The following is a 7,766-nucleotide window of genomic DNA, read 5'->3' as shown; positions in this document are numbered from 1 at the left end:
CTCCAGCTGCATCTATGTAGCTGCAAAACTACAACTATGTGTCAGGCTCAAATTATCACATGTTAATAGAATGGCTGAAAATTTGAACAATTTATAATAATGCTAATATTTATTATTTTGTAATTAAAACTGATGATAATGTGGTATGTTTTCTAAGAAAAAGTGCTTGAATTCATCTTGTAGGACCTCTGAGTCCTCTAAGATTTTATTATTATAAGATGTCGCCTACATTTCAAATGCAAGGCTTTGTTCTATTACCCATCAATCGATCACCCTCATTATTGGCATTATCACAGAATTAGAGTTGAACTGGGATAACCCAATGCATTTTGTATTGCACTCTGACAAGCACCAAGGAAGGAGGAAGATTAAAGCAGATCAAAGTAACTTCGATAGAAGCACCCAGCAGGGCAAATAGGGACGAGACAGAACATCATTTTACCAGTAAGTGTGTACAACTTCAATGATTTATTGAAAATGACACATCTTGGCCTGGCGCAATGGCTCAAGCCTGTAATCCCAGCATTTTGGGAGGCCGAGGCAGGCGAATCACGAGGTCAGGAGTTTGAGACCAGCCTGGCTAACATGGTGAAACCCTGTCTCTACTAAAAATACAAAAAATTAGCTCGCCATGGTGATGGGTGTCTGTAATTCCAGCTACTCAGAAGGCTGAGGCAGGATAATTGCTCGAACCCGGGAGGTGGAGGTTGCAGTGAGCCTAGGTCTTGACGCTGCACTCCAGCCTGGGCAACTGTGAGACTATGTTTCAAAAAAAAGGAAAAGGAAAAGAAAATAACACATCTTATACATAAGTTCTTACGAGAGAGTGTGTCCGGATAGGTTTTTAACAGTGGGTTAAAGAGAAAAAGAAAGAATTTTGTGGAACCCATGGGAGAACTAAGTGGAAAGGAATACAAAAATCATAAAATAGCATTTAATCACATATATACTTAAACCTGAAAACTGTGTCTTAGCTCAGAATGACATGTGTCCCCATTTCTCTCTCTGATGTCTGAAAAACTAAAGCATTGCATTTGTGGAGAATGTGTTTATTGACTTCCTCTTGGCTTCCCCTCCCATCTCTTTACTGCCTGTCTCTCCTGCTCTTTCTCCAGGATGATGGGAGGGCTGAGAAGAGAAAGGAAGTCCAGCAGTGAGCTTCCCAGTGGTTTTGAACCCCTGCTCAAAGCATGAGGGAGTTAGCTTCTGTCTTCTTTTAGTCTGTGATATAGTTTGGCTCTGTGTCCCCACCCAAATCTGATACTGAGTTGTAACTCCCACAATTCCCACATGTCCTGGGAGGAACCTGGTGGGAAGTAATTGAATCATGGGAGTGGGTCTTTCTCTTGCTGTTTTCATGATAGTGAATAAGTCTCATGAGATCTGATGGCTTTTAAAATGGGAGTTTCCCTGCACAAGCTTTCTCTCTCTTTGCCTGCTGCCATCCATGTAAGATGTGACTTGCTCCTCCTTGCCTTCTACCGTGATTGTGAGGCATCCCCAGCCATGTGGAACTGTAAGACCATTAAACCTCTTTTTCTTCTCAGTCTCGGGTATGTCTTTGTCTGTAGCATGAAAATGGTCTAATACAGTCTGGGATTTCTGAGCATCTGGGAATTTCTTCCAAGCAGCCTGTATTAGACCAGATATGACATTGAGGATGGCTAGTGACATGATATTTTAGCCACATTGATTCCAACAGCAGTCAGCCGGAGAAGCAACAGGTGTCATGCTCAAGTTTTCACATGTAAACAGAGTGACTGTATATTTGGCAAATATAATTTGTTGTCCAAACTGTGATGTATTTGAGAGTGAAAAGAGAAACTATTAATAATTAAATATAAAACTATAAATAATTAAATCAAATTAACAAGTTTAAATAGGTTTGCCACAGGCAAACCAGGATATATGATAACCTTACATATGAATCAGATTTTTTCTCTTTGTAATGTCATTCTTTGCCTGGGGTACAAATCGCTGTACTTCCCCCCCAGATTTTCCACTAACAGATTGCTAGCTAGACTGCATCACACTCAGCACCTATTTACTGATTGCTACATTTGCTTGTGGCTTTTTTCACTATAATGCCATAGTAAGAAGTTGAGGTTTCCTATTGTTAGAAAAAGTAGAAACAGAATGTGTGCAATGCAGTCTTGACTGAGACCATTAATTTGGTTAGATTTCTTCTGTGTTCTTGTCCTTTATCACTCTCAGTGATAAAAGAATTTGAGAATACAAACTATTTCATAGTTTTACAAGTTTTCTCTTCGTAGTATTGATCTTCCAGTCCAAATTATGGCTGGCCAGCTTTGTTACTGATTTAACTTATTCTGTTCCTAAATTTGATGCTTTTCCCCTTCCTCTGTAATGAAGTTTCCCTTTCTTTAAAATTTTTTTAAAATTTTAGATTCAGGGAGTATATACACAAGTATATTACATGAATACATTGCATAATGCTGAGGTTTGGGTTTCAATTAAACCTATCGTCCAAATAGTAAACATAGTACCCAATAGGTAGTTTTTCAGCTCTTGCACCTTTCCCACTCTACCCTCTTTTGGAGTCACCATTGTCTATTATTCTCATCTTCATGTCCACGTGTGTCCAATTTTGCTTCCACTTTTAAGTGAGAACATGTAGTATTTGGTTTTCTGTTTCTGCGTTAATTTTCTTAGGACAATGGTCTTCAGTTGCATCCATGTTGCTGCAAAGTACTTGATTTTGTTCTTTTTTTATGGCTGTGTAGTATTCCATGGTATGCATGTACCACATTTTCTTTATTCAGTCCACTGTTGGTGGGCATCTAGGTTGATTCTATGTCTTTGCTATCGTGGATGGTGCTGTGATACACTAGTGTGGGTGTCTTTTTGTAGAATGGTTTATTTTCTTTTGGGTATATACTCAGTAATGGGATTGTTGGGTGAAAAAGTAGTTCTGTTTTTAGTTCTTCAAGATATCTCCAAACTACTTTTCATAGGAGCTGAACTAATTTACAATTCCACCAACAGTGTACATGAGTGTTCCCTTTTGTTTACAACCTTGCCAACATCTGTTATTTTTTGACTTTTTAGTCATTTCATAGCCATTCTGACTAGTGTGAGAAGGTGTCTCATTGTGGTTTTGATTTGTATTTCTCTGATAATTAGTGATGTTGAGCATTTCTTAATATGTTAGTTGGCTGGTTGTATGTCTTCTTTTGAGAAGTATTGGTTCATATCCTTTGTGTAGTTTTTAATGGGGTTATTTTATTTTATTTTGAGACAAGATCTGGCTCTATCACCCAGGGTGGTGTGCAGTGGCACCACCTGACCTTGACTGCAACCTCCACCTCTAGGGCTCAAGCCATCCTCTCACCTCAGCCTCCTGATATATATCTATTTTTTCTTGATGATTTGTTTAAGTTCCTCTCTGGACACTGACCTACACTGACAATTTATGACTGAGTCCTCAAAAACAAAGGCAACAAAAACAATTGACAATTGGGACCTAATTAAACTAAGGATCGTCTGCATAACAAAAGAAACTATCAATGGAGTAAACAGACAACCTACAGAATGGGAGAAAAATATTTGCAAACTATGCATCTGGCAAAGTTCTAATATCCAAAATCTATAAGGAAATTTTCCCTTTCTGATTAACACTTACCATTGAAACATATTTTTCAGAAAACTTGTGCATATTAGTTGCATTGTTCTTAGTTTTTCTATTTCATGTATTCAAAATACAAATTCATCTGATTTTCTGTAGTTTAGTCTACTCATTTTTAAGGGTCGAAAATATTTTAACAATTTAATAATACTTGGATTCACAAAAGTGTAATAAGAACTAACAAGTACCCTACTTTTTTGGCTACAGATTAATATTAACAGTAATTTTTAAGAAAACATTTCCTACTTTTTCAGGGTAAAAGTAAAGGGCTTTATAAAAATGCACATCAATATATATCATATTAAGTATTTAGAATTAAATATAAAATTTGTTTTTGCTTCAAAGATATAATAATTTTGAATAAAATCTGAATAATTCTAAAATTCCTTGTATGTTAGTGAAACCAAGGTGAAAGGTTCTAAGGAAGCAAAAATCGGAAGACGGTTGTTGCACTCTAGATTATGTATTGATTCATTAAGGTTTTCTTCTTTGCTTCTTTTTTAATGCTTACTGTTGAACATAGTTGAAATTATTTTATCTTAACCTTTTCAAAGTATAATGCTAATAATCTTTGACTTGAAGAAAAACAGGTTACCGGGAACACCTACATTTGTTATTATATAAAGAAATTCAGAATGTGATGTACTGAGAAGTACTTCCAGAAAGATGGAGCAAAGACCTCCAAGAACCTATTTTTCCATAAGAACAAGAACACTGGCAAAAAATATCAAAATCAACTTTTTCCAAACATTGAACATTAACTAAAAGCTTGCAACAACCCGAGGAGTAGTTTTATTCAGCATTTACTCAACTGAAACTTGGTAAGAACACTCAACTTTCTGGATTTTTTAATTTGCCCTGTTCATTACTTTTTCTGTAGCTTCCCAGTTGTGTGATTGTTGGTTTTCAGCAATTGCAGAGAATTTTCACAACTTGATCTGCCTGTTGGGTTGCTAACCTGCTTCCAGTCCAGCACTGGGGATGAGTAGTTGGAGAACATCAAGTCTAGCTAAAATAAGGAGAAACAATTTCTGCTAAGACAAAGTACTTAAACAAGAAAAGACATTCATGCAGGATACTTTGAGATAAGAGAAATTAGGATGAGTAAAGTAACTGAATCAAGCTTACAGTTTAAATAATAAAGGACAAAAAGAAGTTAAAATATATACGGAAGAAAAAGAATTATTTTATATGATGACCACACAAGTGGGTGGAGAGACCAAAGAGCCGAGTTTATGCTTGAGTACTGCATATGCTGAACAAGAGTATCACATGTGAGATAGACACATCTTAAAGAGCTAAGGGGGGCCTGCATTTCTGCCCCTCACATTACTGCCTTACTTGTGGGATGAGGTGAGGGTGAAGCATTGTCTGCTGTGTGGTGCCTGAGCTGCTGAGAGGCTAGCAAGTGTGGACACGTTAGCTATGTAGGGCTATTGCCTGCCATGGCTCTGGAAAACCCTCCAGACTATTTTTAAATGATTATTTTCTTGAGGAAGGGTTACCTTTTTCTAATCAACACAAATTTACCCTCTCAGCTAGCAGCTATCATTTTTTAAAAAGCACAGTTTAGCTATGGATAAACTTTAAAATGATAAGGGAAAGTAAGCAGATGTGTACTATCAATAAGGTAGTGGTAACTACTGGAAGTATATAAATAGAGCAGCAGCGGAATAGTCTCTCCAGTGGAATATAAAAAAGGAGAAGGGGAAATAATCAGAAAACATGGTAAATAGAAATATAAAATAGTCTGTCAGAAATAAATGCAAAGGTACCAGTAATTATTTTTTTTTGACGCAAGCAACTTTATTATTTTTATTTTATATATTGCACTTTAAGTTCTAGCGTACATGTACACAACATACAGAGTTGTTAGATATGTATACATGTGTCATGTTGGTGTGCTGCACCCATTAATTCGTCATTTACATTAGGTATATCTCCTAATGCTATCCCTCTCCCTTCCCCCCACCCCACAACAGGCCCGGGTGTGTGATGTTCCCCTTCCTGTGTCCAAGTGATCTCATTGTTCAATTCCCACCTATGAGTGAGAACATGCAGTGTTTGGTTTTCTGTCCTTGTGATAGTTTGCTGAGAATGATGGTTTCCAGCTTCATCTGTGTCCCTACAAAGGACATGAACTCATGCATTTTTATGGCTGCATAGTATTCCTGGTGTATATGTGCCACATTTTCTTAATCCAGTCTATCATTGATGGACATTTGGCTTGCTTCCAAGTCTTTGCTATTGTGAATAGTGCTGCAATAAACATACATGTGCATGTGTCTTTATATCAGCATGATTTCTAATCCTTTGGGTATATACCCAGTAGTGGGATGGCTGGGTCAAATGGTATTTCTAGTTCTAGATCCCTGAGGAATCGCCACACTGTTTTCCATAATGGTTGAACTAGTTTACAGTCCCACCAACAGTGTAAAAGTGTTCCTATTTCTCCATATCCTCTGCAGCACCTGTTGTTTCCTGACTTTGTAATGATCGCCATTCTAACTGGTGTGAGGTGGTATCTCATTGTGGTTTTGATTTGCATTTCTGTGATGGCCAGTGATGATGAGCATTTTTCATGTGTCTGTTTGCTGCATAAATGCCTTCTTTTGAGAAGTGTCTGTTCATATCCTTTTCCCACTTTTTGATGGAGTTGTTTGTTATTTTCTTGTAAATTTTTCTGAGTTCTTTGTAAGTTCTGGATATTAACCCTTTGTCAGATGAGTAGATTGCAAAAATTTTCTCCCATTCTGTAGGTTGCCTTTTCACTCTGATGGTAGTTTCTTTTGTTGTGCAGAAGCTCTTTAGTTTAATTAGATCCCATTGGTCAATTTTGGCTTTTGTTGCCATTGCTTTTGCTGTTTTAGACATGAAGTCCTTTCCATGCATATATCGTGAATGGTATTGGCTAGGTTTTCTTCTAGGGTTTTGATGGTTTTAGTTTAACATTTAAGTCTTTAATCCACCTTGAATTAATTTTTGTATAAGGTGTAAGGAAGGGATCCAGTTTCAGCTTTCTACATATGGCTAGCCAGTTTTCACAGAACCATTTATTAAATAGGGAATCCTTTCCCCATTTCTTGTTTTTGTCAGGTTTGTCAAAGATCAGATGGTTGTAGATGCATGGTGTTATTTCTGAGGACTCTGTTCTGTTCCATTGGTCTATATCTCTGTTTTAGTACCAGTACCATGCTGTTTTGGTTCCTGTAGCCTTGTAGTATACTTTGAAGTCAGGTAGCGTGATGCCCCCAGCTTTGTTCTGTTGGCTTAGGATTGTCTTTGCAATGCTGGCTCTTTTTTGTTTCCATATGGACTTGAAAGTAGTTTTTTCCAATTCTGTGAAGAAAGTCATTAGTAGTTTGATGGGGATGAATCTATAAATCACCTTGGGCAGTATGACCATTTTCACGTATTGATTCTTCCTATCCATGAGCATGGAATGTTTTTCCATTTGTTTGTGTCCTCTTTTATTTCATTGAGCAGTGGTTTGTAGTTCTCCTTGAAGAGGTCGTTCATATCCCTTGTAAGTTGAATTCTTAGGTATTTTATTCTCTTTGAAGCAATTGTGAATGGGAGTTTACTTATGATTTGGCTCTCTGTTTGTCTGTTATTGGTGTATAAGAATGCTTGTGATTTTTGCACATTGATTTTGTATCCTGAGACTTTGCTGAAGTTGCTTATCAGCTGAAGGAGATTTTGGGCTGAGATGATGGGGTTTTCTAAGTATACAATCATGTCATCTGCAAACAGGGACAATTTGACTTCCTTTTTTCCTAATTGAATACCCTTTATTTCTTTCTCCTGCCTGATTGTCCTGACCAGAAATTCCAAAACTTTGTTGAATAGGAGTGGTGAGAGAGGGCATCCCTGTCTTGTGTCAGTTTTCAAAGGGAATGCTTCTAGTTTTTGCCCATTCAGTATGATATTGGCAGTGGGTTTATCATAAATAGCTCTTATTATTTTGAGATACGTTCCATCAATACCGAATTTATTGAGGGTTTTTAGCATGAAGGGTTGTTGAATTTTGTCAAAGGCCTTTTTGCATCTATTGAGATAATCATGTGGTTTTTGTCTTTCGTTCTGTTTATATGCTGGATTATATTTATTGATTTGTGTA

The sequence above is a fragment of the Piliocolobus tephrosceles genome, chromosome 3, assembly GCF_002776525.5.
Source record: "Piliocolobus tephrosceles isolate RC106 chromosome 3, ASM277652v3, whole genome shotgun sequence".
NCBI classification, from domain to species: Eukaryota; Metazoa; Chordata; class Mammalia; order Primates; family Cercopithecidae; genus Piliocolobus; species Piliocolobus tephrosceles.
Note: the sequence above shows the minus strand (reverse complement) of the source record.